A 15,177-nucleotide genomic window follows, 5' to 3' on the forward strand; every position below is an offset into this window, starting at 1 on the left:
GAGCGATATTGTTTTGATAATAATGGATTATTGGATTCAGAACGGAAATAGGATATCGAATTCTTAAATAATCAAAAACGTTAATAATATTGCTAATTTATGAGAGAGTGTAATATCAAAGTGCAAAGATTCAATTTTGTTTACAGTTATGGTAAGGTTTCTATGCGGAGGCTATCGTTAACTTGTATGCATGCTCACGCATAAACATATGTACATATTTACGCTGGTTTGTGGGCGAAGCTGTACATTTCAACAGATTTAATGGAATTCATCATTAAATAGATCGATTGCACATACATATTTACATGTACACTTATGAATGTGCTTTGATCGCAAATATATCTTTCATAATATCTATAAATGATATCCATAGTCATTTGCGAATTGTAAATACGCGAATCTGTAAGCGTATATTTGTAAACATTGAAATTAGCATCAATTTTTTCATTTAACACTCACAATGCTCAATTCTGCTATTTTCGACCCCTACATGTTAAATATTGGTGAAATCCGCTAATAATATTTTTGTGGTGAAATCCACTAAGGGGCCAACGATAAATTACGTCACACCTTGAAGGGGGGGAGGATATCATTCAGAAGTGACATTGTGTGACAAGGGGCAGGGGCGGTCAAAAGCTTTGTGACATCACATTTCAAAATTTGTGATGTACAAACGTGAAATTTATAGGTAAACAAAAAAATATTAAACATTTATAAACACAATCTTTATTTTTTAATACTTAAGTTGTAACGAAGCTTTTTACCGCCCCTGCTTCTTACGAGTATAATTTGCTGAGGTATACTCGCCGTGTCCAGGGTTCGTTACAATAAATTTGTAAACATTGGGCTCTTCTGCGAATCGTACTTTATTTTATTTTATATTATTTTTTTAATCAAAGTTACAAAATTGTCTACCGCGTTATAGTTTCAGCTTTACAACATTTTAAAGATTTTCATTAGATGCAATTGACATATATAGCTACAAATGCCCCAGGAAGGAGTGCATTTAACAGAGTTGAACGACGCATGACACCCCTCAGTCGCGAACTTACTTCTTCTGCTTTACTGGCGTAGACATCGCTTACGCGATTATAGCCGAGTCAACAACAGCACGCCAGTCGTTTCTTCTCTTCGCTACGTGGCGCCAATTGGAAGCCAGGTCCTTCTCCACTTGGTCCTTCCAACGGAGTGGAGGTTTTCCTCTTCCTCTGCTTCCCGCGGCGGGTACTGCGTCGAATACTTTCAGAGCTGGAGTGTTTTCATCCATCCGGACAACATGACCTAGCCAGCGTAGCCGCTGTCTTTTAATTCGCTGAACTATGTCAATGTCGTCGTATATCTCGTACAGCTCATCGTTCCATCGAATGCGATATTCGCCGTGGCCAACGCGCAAAGGACCATAAATCTTTCGCAGAACTTTTCTCTCGAAAACTCGCAACGTCGACTCATCGGTTGTTGTCATCGTCCAAGCCTCTGCACCATATAGTAGGACGGGAATTATGAGCGACTTAGAGAGTTTGGCTTTTGTTCGTCGAGAGAGGACTTTACATTTCAATTGCCTACTCAGTCCGAAGTAGCACCTGTTGGCAAGAGTAATCCTGCGTTGGATTTCCAGGCTGACATTGTTGGTGGTGTTAACGCTGGTTCCTAAATAGACGATATTATCTACAACTTCAAAGTTATGACTGTCAACAGTGACGTGGGGGCCAAGACGCGAGTGCGATGACTGTTTGTTTGATGACAGGAGATATTTCGTCTTGTCCTCGTTCACTGCCAGACCCATTTGCGTTGCTTCCTTGTTCAGTCTGGAGAAAGCAGAACTAACGGCGCCGGTGTTGAGGCCGATGATATCAATATCATCGGCATACGCCAGCAGCTGTACACTCTTATAAAAGATTGTACCTGCTCGATTCAGTTCTGCAGCTCGAATAATTTTCTCCAGCAGCAGATTGAAAAAGTCGCACGATAGGTAGTCGCCTTGTCTGAAACCTCGCTTGGTATCGAACGGCTCGGAGAAGTCCTTCCCGATCCTGACGGAGCTTTTAGTGTTGCTCAACGTCAGTTTACACAGCCGTATTAGTTTTGCGGGGATACCAAATTCAGACATCGCGGCAGAAAGGCAGCTCCTTTTCGTGCTGTCGAAAGCAGCTTTGAAATCGACGAATAGGTGGTGAGTGTCGATTCTCCTTTCACGGGTCTTTTCCAAGATTTGGCGCATGGTGAATATCTGCTCGGTTGTTGATTTGCCAGGTCGCGAACTTACTGCTGTACTATTTGTTGCGCCAAGCGACATCTTTGTAACTCTAAAACTAAATATAAGAAAATGAAGTATTTAATTATTATAATGAGAAATGAAATTGAATTTATAAATATGGAATTCTATAAAATAATACTTACCTTAATAATGCATTAATAATACCAATCTACTACTTACCTTAATACTTACCATAATCTATTACAATATTGAACGAGAAGTTGAAGATGATTATATTTACCCCTTTTTTGATACAAATTTATATTACCACTAGTTTAAGCCGATAGTTTTAAGATTTAGGCTTAGCAATTAGATTAAGTGAAATAAAGAACGCTATTGTAAATGAACCGTATAACCGAACGCACGCGTTTTTCATCTTTTTCGCACTTATATCGTTTTAGTGACAGGCAATTAGGATTTAAATTAATTCGCGCATTCCCAAGTAACTTTTCGATTCTCAAAAAAGCTTGAGAAATTTTCATGGCGCCCAAGCAGGGACATAGTGCGTGGATTTAGTTAGGTTGTTTTAAAAGTGCCAACTAATCGTGTTGGTACTAACTTTCGTTATCGTAACTAATTGCCTGTCAATTCTTCTCGGTGTTCGGTCTTCGGAAGTGAAGTGCGAAAAAACAAATTGAACAAATTAAACCTAAAAAGAAAAAAAAACATCACATACTCATATACATAGAAAACACAAAGCAAAAAGTTTAAATACAAAATAAATACATATATATATACATAATTTATGCACATAGTGAACGTGTGGTGCAGTGCGGTGATAGTGATACCTAACTACATAAAAGCTAAAAATAAAACATAAAATATAAACACGAAACTAAAGCGAGACTAAAAAGGAAAAAGTGGTGGCAAAATTAGTTAATACCCTGCAAAAAATTGTGCGACTAATCTCTAAAGAGGGTATTCCGGGACTAGTCTCGATGTGGAACAATTGAGTATTAATTAGTCGCAACTAGTCTCAAACGGGTATAATTGGAGATCAATTAGTCTCAATTAATCCCTATCGGGTACTATTGGGAAAAAAGTTAGAATTTTGGCAAAAATACATTCATAAATTTCAAAGCAAAGTTACTGAATTTCCTTCAATTCAATTATCATAACCTATTACATTTAAAAAAAACCATAAGTAATGAATTTCGTACATGTAGGACAATAATAAAAATGGTCAAATAGTTATCAACAAGTTTGACTATTGTGAATGGTATTTACATGGCAATTGTCAAAATCAATTGTTTGACAGCAGCCACTTGAAATAACGAAGCGCAAAATATTTAGTTTTTTGGCTTTGTTATATAGATTATGGAATAAAGAAAACGCATTGAAGAATAATAACTAAGGTAAATAAACATATAATCAGATAACAAACGCGTATTAATATTATATTGTTTGCAGGGATCTAAAGTCAATAGAGGTTATTAGTGTGTTGCTGAAATTTGAGAACCCATGTGCTGCTGTAATGGATTCTAAATACTAATGTGCAAGTGGTTTCATTTGACGACGAACAAATAATTACTGTTGGCCGGGCTCTCAGAGCTGTAGCGGACGAAGTTTTCGAAGAACCCAAACAGGAACTCGTTTTATAGGAATCTGCGATGTCTGCTATTTTATGCAACAATCTCAGAAATATAAGGCTGCTGTTAAATAAGGACGTCATAGCGTCAATAAACGTGGATGGTTCACATGGAAAGATAAGCTTAAAATCTTTCCCAAATTTTTATGCTTCATTGACTGGTAAGATAAATATTCCATACCATTGTTTTACACATATGTATGTTTTTGTTTCAAGTTAAATTAAATCTTCTTTTCATTTAGGAGCCATTGCCAAATTACCATTTAAGGGATTGTCGCCGGAGGACGCGCTGCGCAAAGCCATTGCTTTCGAAAAAGCTAAATGCTTTAAGAAAGCTTTTGTTCACGCGTTATATGAAAGCAAGAAATCAACGCGAACTTTTTGAGTGGAGTACAAAACTGCGTAAACGATTTTTTTTAAGATACATTTTTTTAAATTTTGATGATAATTTCTTTCATGAGTTTTGCAAAAATTTTGATTTGTCAGATTTATGTTAGAGAAGCTGTATTTAAAGTGTTTAAAGTCAATTAAATTAAAATACATATTTTAAAACGAAGGCTTCGGATAAAATTTATCTTGATTGTTAAAGGGATTTTAGAGGTTTTATAACGACTCTCATTCTGCTACCATTGCGACCTACAAAGCGACTAGTCCCTTTTTATACCCATTTGGGTATAAATGGGTACAATTAGTCTCTTCATAGGACATGCTCGAACAAAAGGGAACAGTTCAGTCCATACAAAGAGATGTAAAGTGGGATTAGTCGCATGTTCCTTTGCGACTAATCCCGGACACATCCCGGACTAGTCGCATTTTTTGCAGGGTACTTACATATACATACATATATGCACATACGAAGACAGTGATTAATGCTATTAATGCTTACATACATACGTGAATACCTTAAAAAATAAAGTGGCTACATATAAAAGCGAATACATATGTGAAACAGAAAATTTAAACATAATATAAAAACCAAATATAAATATACATACATAGTTACATACATAAACGTGAAGTGGAGTGCTAAAATAAATACTTACCCATATACCCGCTATAAAATCAAAAAAGAAGAAGGGAAGTATTGTGAAGTGTGTGCATATACATACGTATATACATAAATATAATTCGCATACGAATATAACTAAAGAAAATAAAAAGTGGTCTTACAAGCCAAGTTGAATTAGTACAGTGGTGGGTGCAAATAAAAGAACAAAAAGTTTCTGCCCTAACCAAAAAATTATATAAATATAAGTATATATATACTTGCTAGTATATATATTCTTATTAAGTTACAGTTTAAAACTATTTGAAGTGCCGCAAATTAAAAAACCGGTAAGCCCAAAAAACCGTTGCAATCATCCGTTGCTGCCAATCCGTTGCTGCGGTAATTACTTCGTTGAGATCACTTCCCTGTTATCGCACCGCTGCTGCCATCAACCCGCCGCTACCACAACGCCACTGCTGCCATCAAGCCGCTGATACCATCACGCCGCTGCTGTCGTGGGAATGAGCTGCCACTGCATTCTCTGCAAAAGGGACGTAACGCCGGCAAACAGCCGACGCACCAGGTAACGAGTGCGATTTACTGAAAGCAGTGCAAACAAAAAAAAAGGCATACAACAAAACAAGTGCACTTTCAGTTTTTGGCTCTCCCTTTTCACTTTATATTATATTGATTTATTATATACAAACATATACATTAGGGTGTGTCATTCTGAGGCAATTTTTTTTTTTCAACTGAAAAACAGGCTCAAAACTTTCGAAAATGTGTAAAAAAAAGTCACTCAAAAGATGAGCTCTTAATATTAATATTAAGAGGTGCCTGTTTCAAATTTTCTGTTTTCCATATAAATTACATGGAAAAAAAATCATTTTTTTTTTTTGTGGTGGTTATTGTGCGGAGGTTTTATATGTGCCCCGATAGCTGCCAGTAAGGATGGTAAACTCGATTCCGATTCTACTCGTAAAATAATCGATTTTTAAAAATCGATTTTCAGTAGTCGAAGTGGATTAAGAATCGGTTCTTGACATTCGAAAAACCGATTATTTTACGAGAAAACTCTATTCTCGAGTAGAATCGGGATCGAGTTTACCATCCCTACTGGCAGCCATCGGGGCACATATAAAACCTCCGCACAATAACCACCACAAAAAAAATGATTTTTTTTCTATGTAATTTATATGGAAAACAGAAAATTTGAAATAGGCACCTCTTAATATTAATATTAGGAGCTCATCTTTTGAGTGACTTTTTCTTACACATTTTCGAAAGTTTTGAGCCTGTTTTTCAGTTGAAAAAAAAGGTTGCCTCAGAATGGCACACTCTAATATATGTACATATATATGTATATACATATCTTAATATATGCTCAGACATATACGAATTCAAAGTGAAAAAGGATTTTGGGATTTTGCGGTAGCACTTTATTTTGAAATAAAGGTGAACAATTCTTAATTGCAAATTAAATTATTATATTTTTCGCAATTTTTTCGATCCGTGTTTGCAATTATCTGTCGTTTTTTCGCAATTTTTGTCGATTTTCGTTCGGACATTTTCCGTTTAAATTACTTTACTGTGCTATTGCTCATTTTGCGCATTGATTGGTTTGGCTTTCGTATACTGGGGAATCGATATTATTTATTTCTCGTTTTCGTCACCGATTCCAAATAAATTTGTTGGCAACTTTTATTGCTATTAGTTTGGCTTTCGTATATTTGGGAATCGACATTTATTTTTCGTTTTCGCTATCGATTCTTAGTATATCTGTTGCCAACCGTTATAGTCTTTTTTCGGAAATTTAATTTAAACAAGCAAAATGAGCAAGCCAAAGCCAACTCTCGCAAGCCTGTCTCCAAGTAAGGAGTTGACGGACTTAAAATCGTTAAGACGTCAAAGAACGGTTGCGAAAAGTAGTATTTTGCGCATTAAAACGGGCCTTCTCGAAAAGACTATGTCTTTAGATCCAATAGAATTGGAATGTCGTTTAGATTTATTAAATTCACATAGTGAAAAATTAATGAAATGCCAATCAAAGATTGAAGAAATTGATGAGGACGGCATGGCCCGAGGGGAGTTAGAGGACATAATCGTTGAAACGAAGTCCATAATTAAGTCAATTTTAGCGAAAAATAAAACTTCACTTGCCGAAACATCTTTTGTAGCTTCTCAGAGCTCAAGACTCCCTAAAATGAATTTGCCGAAATTCAAGGGAGAATATTCAGAATTCAAAAATTTTATGAGTTTGTTCGAGAGCTTGGTTCATAACGATCCAAATATCCCAGATATTGAAAAATTTAATCATTTGGTTAATTGTCTATCTGGAGAGGCTTTGGGAACAGTTAAAGCGTTTCAGATGTCGGATGAAAATTATCCGAAAGCGTTGGCAAGTCTCAAAAAAGTTTATGATAATAAATGTTTGATATTTTTCAATACAATATCTAAACTTTTTGACCTGTCAACAATCCCAAAACCTTCTGCGCCTTCCCTGTGTTCAATGATTGACGAAGTGTCAGCGGTATATGATTCATTGCTATCGCTGGGCGATGAAAAACAAATAACGAACGCAGTAATCATTCACATTGTAATGACAAAGGTTGATTCTGCCACCCGATCCAAATGGGAAGAAGCGCTGGACAATGACAAACTGCCACTGTGGAAGGACTATGAAGCCACCCTAAATGGGAGATACCAGCAACTATCGGCGGAAGGAGCATCACACTCTCGGACGAAGCCCATACCAACAAGCAGTGCGAGTCATGGGAAACACCAACATATGGATAGGACCAAATCGGCGGTAGTTGCTGCAAATACGAGGCAGCCTCTTTGCCAACAGTGCAAATCTAAGGACCACCATTTGACTGCCTGCCCCACCTTCAAGGCTCTTCTGGTGCAACAGAGGTTCGAGTTCGTCAAATCGGTACCCTTATGCATAAAATGCTTGCGTAAGGGACATACCGTTTCCAAATGCAGAGCGGATCGTTGCCGCATATGCAATCGATCCCATCTCTCGCTGTTGCACCAGTATCCAGTGTCCTTCCCCGCTGTACCTCATCCGCAACCATCAACCACACATGCCATGGATACAGCCAGTATGCCGGATCGGGTCATGTTGGCAACAGCAGTAATTCTAGTGAGGACCAGCTGCGGAGATTACCTGCCTGCGAGAGCCTTGCTGGCCTCAGGCTCCCAGGTCAACTTTATGACGGAGGACTTGGCACAAAAGTTACGGATTCGACGTCAACATAAAACATTAAGTGTGATAGGAATTGGCAATTCCAATACAAAAGTGGGGTCGAAACTAAGCGCGTTTGTCAAGTCGCGGTTAAATAATTTTGAATTTTCGGCGGAATTCTGTGTAATGCGATGCATTTCGGCAAATCATCCAGACCATAACATCAATGTTAGTGGCTGGAAAATTCCGCACAATATTGAATTGGCGGACCCAGAATTCCACAAATCTAAAAAAGTGGATATCCTTTTGGGTGCTGAAACATTTTTCGAGCTTTCAGCTGTTGGTCAAATTAAAAATGGTCCTAACCAACCAACTCTTCAGAAAACCCTTTTAGGATGGATTGTATCTGGCAAATACGCCAGTAATATAAGTTCTCCTCCCAAATTACATAGCACATTATGCCAAGCTGAAGAAGACTTAACGTCAATCGATTCAGTAGTCCAAAAATTTTGGGCGCTAGAAGAACTACCTTCAGAATCAAATGGCATCAAATTCACACCAGAGCAACAACAGTGTGAAAACTTTATCGTTAATATACTAATAATACTACTCAAGTATTGCCTTCAGGACGGCTTCAAGTCAGAATGCCCATTAAAGCTGACCGTAAGTTACTCGGTCACTCATATGAAACCGCAGTTCGGCGGTTTCAGGCCCTGGAGAGAAGGACATTAAAAGATCCAGAACTTCGCAAAATGTATCTGGACTTTATGAATGAATATAGAGCCTTGGGTCACATGAGCCCAACGTACAATAAGATCCCGAGTGAGCCACACTACTTCATTCCGCATCACTGCGTTTTAAGGCCCGAGAGCACAACAACCAAATTACGTGTTGTATTTGATGCTTCGAGTAGATCTTCAACTCAAATAGCGTTGAATGAACTTTTGATGGTAGGTCCAACCACCCAAGAAGAGTTATACTCGACTTTTCTGCGTTTTCGCTTACATAAGTATGCATTAACAGCGGACATTACTAAAATGTACCGTCAAATAATTATGCATGAAGAAGACAGAAATTGTCAGCTTATTGTGTGGAGAGAGCATCCTTCTGAGCAAATTCAAATTTTTCGTCTTAACACCGTAACATACGGCACTGCGACTGCTCCATTTCTCACAACACGGTGTTTGCAAATGCTCAGTGATGCCAATACAATGAAATACCCACTCGGTTCATTGGCCATCAAAAGAGACTTTTATGTTGATGATTTATTAATAGGGTCCGAAAATTTTGAGTCTCTAGATCATTTGAGAAGTGAGGTAATTAAAATATTAAATTCGACAGGATTCTCGTTAACGAAGTGGTTTTCGAACCACCCTAAATTTTTCGACAGTGATTACACTGAAAAGTCATTAAGCTTCAATGATAAAAGTCCCACCAAAACGTTGGGAATCCATTGGTTGCCGAAAGAGGATTTGTTTCGATTTGTTTTAGATGACAATTTTAATGATCTGCGAGCGACTAAAGGAAACATATTATCAGTTTCTGCTCGCCTTTTTGATCCTCTTGGATTACTAGCCCCACTAGTTACCAAAGCAAAAATCTTATTGCAAGAGCTTTGGATCCAAAAACTAGATTGGGATGAGTCGATTCCATTGCGCCTTGACACTAGCTGGCAGAACTTTAAAGCCAACCTAATGCAGCTCTCATTGATAAGCATTCCTCGCTACGTAAACGTTGAGTCGGGTGCCATCTGCCAAATACATGGCTTCTCCGACGCCTCAATAAGGGCCTACGGATGCTGCGTATACATACGAAGCCAATCTGCTAGCGGTGTTAAATGCATGCTTCTTACTGCAAAGTCTAGAGTGGCTCCGCTGAATACCAAATCTCTTCCGCGTCTTGAGCTATTGTCAAGAGTAGCGCCTATGTTGAGTCGGCATTTCAAAAATATTACATTTTGGACAGACTCTGAAATCGTTTTACATTAAACACATCCATCTTCACTACAAACCTTCGTCGCAAACAGAGTGTCTGAAATCCAAGAGTTGACTGACAAAGTACATTGGCGACATGTGCCAACGAAACAAAATCCTGCGGATCAAGTGTCTCGGGGTTGTAACGTGGACGAATTGAATAATTCAATATGGTTTGGCGGTCCACAGTTCCTCCTAGAAGACCCTGCATTATGGCCAATTAATAACCACTTCCAGCTCTCACCAGAAGACGAAGCATTAGAGAAGAAGAAAACTACATTTATATTAATTTCGACTGCTGAGAAAAATTCAATATTTCATTGAAAAATTCTCTTCTCATAAAAAATTGCTTCGTGTGGTCGCATATATATTACGATGGATCAGGCGACCACCGAATTCCTCCAGGGGGCGAGATCTGACTTCAAAAGAGCTAAACTTGAGCTTTCTAAAAATTGCGCAGGTGGTAAAACATTCAGAATTTTCGGATGTTATTCAAAAATTGCATAAAGGCAGCACCCTACCCGCAAACTTGCAAAAACTCAACCCGTTTTTGCATGAGTACTCGGATAAGTCGCTGTCGTTCAAATTAATCCGAGTAGGAGGTCGCTTATTAAATGTACCTCTCCCATACGATGCCAAATTTCCGCTTTTATTAAATAAAAGTTCGCACTTCGTTATAACGTACTTACATGTGGCTAATTAATGCCCGAGAAGCTTGCAGTAGAACCATAAGAAACTGTATATTGTTTTCATTACAAGCCGAAGTTGCAAAACCAAATAATGGGAAATTTGCCAGTCGAAAGACTTCGACCCTTTCTTAAATGTGGCGTAGATTTTTGTGGTCCGATATACACAACTTTAAAAATACGCGGTCGACCACCCGTAAAAACCTATATTGCAGTTTTCGTTTGCTTGACTTCCAAAGCAGTTCATTTAGAATTAGTTTCAGACCTGTCAACTAATTCATTTATTTTTGCCCTAAAAGGTTCATTGGTCGCCGAGGAATGCCCCAGAAGATGTTCAGCGACAACGCAACCAACTTTGTCGGCGCCGATCGCAAGCTGCGCCAGCTGAAAGAGGCGTTTCTGGCCCAGGAACGGAAACGAAGGTATTCGCCGCAGAAGAAGTGTTCAGCTTCACCTTTATACCACCGCGGGCGCCGCACTTCGGCGGATTATGGGAGGCCGCGGTGAAGTCCGCCAAACATCTCATCGTTCGCGCAATCGGCAACGTGCTCCTCACAGTAGAGGAGCTATCAACACTGTTGGCCGAAGTGGAAGCAATCCTCAATTCTCGGCCCCTAACACCTCTGAACCAGGACCCCAACGACGGCGAAGCGTTAACTCCAGCGCATCTCTTAATAGGGTGCTCCCTGCGATCACTCCCACCAGCACAGGTAGCAATGGACTCAATTCATTGTTGCGAGAGATGGCAACTTGTTTGCTGTCTCAAGCAACAGTTTTGGCGACAGTGGTCCAAAACATACCTGACCGGTCTTCAGGAGCGCACCAAATGGTTACACCCGAAACGGAATCTGCAGCCCGGCGACCTCGTCCTCATACACGAAGACAACACACCACCGCAGCAGTGGGTAACAGGACGAGTCGTCGCAACCGTCGAAGGGCAAGACGGCAAGGTGCGAGTCGCAGACTTAACAACGAAGGCGGGCACAATTAAGCGCCCCATACATAAACTCGCATTATTGCCCATGGATATTGAAGGATCCTGATCCTGTCAAGGCGGCCGGTGTTGCGCCAAGCGACATCTTTGTAACTCTAAAACTAAATATAAGAAAATGAAGTATTTAATTATTATAATGAAAAATGAAATTGAATTTATAAATATTGAATTCTATAAAATAATACTTGCCTTAATAATGCATTAATAATACCAATCTACTACTTACCTTAATACTTACCATAATCTATTACAATATTGAACGAGAAGTTGAAGATGATTATATTTACCCCTTTTTTGATACATATTTATATTACCACTAGTTTAAGCCGATAGTTTTAAGATTTAGGCTTAGCAATTAGATTAAGTGAAATAAAGAACGCTATTGTAAATGAACCGTATAACCGAACGCACGCGTTTTTCATCTTTTTCGCAATTATATCGTTTTAGTGACAGACAATTCGGATTTAAATTAATTCGCGCATTCCCAAGTAACTTTTCGATTCTCAAAAAAGCTTGAGAAATTTTCACTATTAAATCATGATGATTTGATAGTTAAATGTGAAACTATTGCATGTTGCGGTATAAGACGCTTTAGCCTTTGGAAATTATTAAAAGAAGAATTTTTACCACCACCTGTGTTAATTAAACAGACATCAGAAGGTTATGGAGTCACAGGGAGAGATGACAACGTCGCTAAGTTCGCTCCATTATTACTACAGATATTATTAGATCTCCAAGCAACACCCCATCTGAAACAAGTTCCATATGATAGCTATTGCCCTAGTGTCGAGTCATACGTATTTAAAAGATCATGTAGCATAGTATGTCGCCTATATTTTTCTTCATATAAAGCCACCAATCACCACAAACAAACACATAAAAAACAAGAGCTGATACCTATCACGAAAATTCGTCCTCAAAGCATTGCGGCTGGAAGTGCCCGAGAGATTCTCTGTTTAATGAATGATGACGATGCTTTATGGATGGAAGAAGACGATGTTGATAAGAAAGATGTTCCTGACATCCAAATTCAGAACGAAAGTGAAGTGCCTGATTTACCAGTAATAAATGATAGAAAGGAGTGGGTCAAAAGTCCATGGACACAAGATGATTAAGTTTTGTATTTTTAATTAGCATAATTAAGTATCTATTATTTCTTGACTAGTCATTCGTTGTGTCTGTACTTTAATATTTTTCATTGCGATTTGGTGAGTTTTTGTGAATTAAAATTGATAGCGAGAATATATTGAAGAAAAGAAATTAATGCCAAATTTGCAAAAACCTCTAAATAGTTCTTTGATATACCTAATTCATTATACTATATAAATCCTCCAAAACACTTTGAAAAATTTAATTCCTCAATTTTTCAAATGTTTTCTTCAACACTGTAGATTGAAAATCAATCAATCAAGATTTGCTAAATCAGATAATCTATTTCTATAACTGAAAATCATACAAAACATTCATTGAATCGGATACCACATTGGTGATATCAGCAAATTTTTTTTTTGTGAGTGTTGCATTGTTGGTTAGCTATTAGGAATTTGTCTGTCAGAAATGGTACGTTTCTATTATTGTTTCATTTTTTTTAAATTTTCTATTCGCGATTTCATTGTATTGCAGTTGTTCTTCATAATCAGGCATGGGCAAAGTCTTAGCAGGTGCTAAAAGAGCGTAAGCTATCGTATACGTACACACACCGATTGTCACTAACACGCACAAGCGAAGAGCGTAAAACGAGCACTTACGATGGAACAAAGCGATGTTAAAATCAGTCTGCAATCAGAAGTTGAACCGTATTGTATGCCGTATATAAATGAACACATATGCGAGTATAAACATGGAAGACCAAAAAACGTTTCAGACAGAGTGGGAATTTGAATTTTTTTTCTTTTGAATAATTCTGGGAAGCCGCAGTGCTTGTTATGTCAAAAAGTTTTAAATTTTGTATTTAAGCAAAATTTAAAAAGACATTTTATAATCTTTCACAAAGAAATAAATAACCTTCTTAAATTTATTACAGAATGAACTCTTTTTTTTTTTGACACTCGAATAATTGTTTGAAATTAACTGACCTCTTGAAATGTGTATTCATAATATTTCATATTATAATAGCTTTCATTTTCTAATAGCTTTAACTTTATTGAAGTTTCGTTATATATTTAAAATATTCGATGAATTCAAATATAGATTTATATTTTCTTTTCATATACAAATTTAATTTATTTTTAAGTTTTTAAATGAATTAGATTACTAATTTATAATTAACTAATAACTTAAATTTTATTCTTGCTTGAAATGAAAAATAATTATATTTTATATTCAATGGTTTATGCACATATTCTTAAAAATGTGCATATGTATATACATACATACGTATTCGTAGCATTGCGGCTTCGTGCGACATAGACCTGCTCGTTCGACATCTGCAAGCAGACTGATTATTTTTGGTTGCTGGTACGCTTGGTCCCACAGTAAGCGCACTAACATAATCTCATTTTGTGATGCTTGTTTGATTGTGATGGTGCCCATCCCTGTTCATAATGCTACCAACGAGAAGATCTAATTTAGGCCAACGTTCAGCAGGTGCACGACTAGTGTCGACTCATCGTGCGAATATGAGTCAAGAAGATAGAAACAACAGCAGGCTGTAATCGATTCGCGTAGATTGGCACAGCAAAGTCGTCGAGTAAATCAATGTGGACATTTATCGGTGCAAGACGACGAATAAATATTGAAAATAGACAAGAAGAAATGCTGGCGATGTCAATTTGTTTCGAGTAGCATTCCGATATGATTGTGCATTCGATTATCGATCTCTTCCTGTCATTGAAATTGGATCAATGGTTGTAGTATGTTCACCTTGCAACGCATTGAAAAATCCAGAAGAAACACCTAGATTGTGTTGCCTTAGTAGAAAAGTTAAATTGCCAACATTTCCATCGACACCGGAACCATTGCAATCGTATCTAGAAGGCGTAACAACAGAATCAAAGCAATTTCCTGCAAATGTTCAAAACTATAATGGATGCTTTCAAATGACTTCTTTCGCTGCATCAATTATCAATGAAAGCGGATATAATCCGTTGTTCTAGGTAATTCCTGCTCGAAAGAGAACTCTTTCGTTTCCTTTGAATGATCGCATTTTATTAATTTTAAATTCGTATCTAGGTAACAAGATTCAAGGGCAGGTGCATCATCGTGCTAGCTCGTTAGTGCCGCTTCCTGATGGCAAATACAATTTCTTGCAAATCTAATTCATTGGGATCGAGAGCGGTCAATTAAACCGTCGTGTGCATTATACAACAGAACGAAATAAATCATCATCCGAAAATTGCAACTAATGCTTCATGTCCATAATGAATTGATTGGATTATTTAAGAATGCGTTAGACAGAATTCTAAAAGATAATCATCAAATCGTGATTAAAGCGGATAAAAAGCCTAACGGAGCGCACGAACGTCAATACATTGCACCGACAATTGATGAGGTTGCCATTATCGTAGT

The 15,177-nt window shown here is 37.7% G+C and overlaps 1 protein-coding gene and 2 long non-coding RNA genes across 3 annotated transcripts in view; 2 read left to right on the forward strand and 1 right to left on the reverse strand.

Moving 5' to 3' along the window:
* The window catches only part of LOC115065766 (carcinine transporter), a 1,371,383-nt gene that overhangs the window by 692,378 nt on the left and 663,828 nt on the right, over positions 1-15,177 (reverse strand). The gene's annotated exons all lie outside the window — the stretch shown is intronic.
* The window catches only part of LOC125775761 (uncharacterized), a 258,804-nt gene that overhangs the window by 85,824 nt on the left and 157,803 nt on the right, over positions 1-15,177 (forward strand). The window lies entirely within an intron of this gene.
* LOC125775655 (uncharacterized) lies at positions 3,137-4,669 on the forward strand. The gene is made up of 3 exons (XR_007421244.1): positions 3,137-3,609; positions 3,665-4,003; positions 4,085-4,669. It is a non-coding gene; the product is annotated as an uncharacterized LOC125775655 (long non-coding RNA).

Source organism: Bactrocera dorsalis, chromosome 1, assembly GCF_023373825.1.
Source record: "Bactrocera dorsalis isolate Fly_Bdor chromosome 1, ASM2337382v1, whole genome shotgun sequence".
In the NCBI taxonomy this organism is placed as follows: Eukaryota; Metazoa; Arthropoda; class Insecta; order Diptera; family Tephritidae; genus Bactrocera; species Bactrocera dorsalis.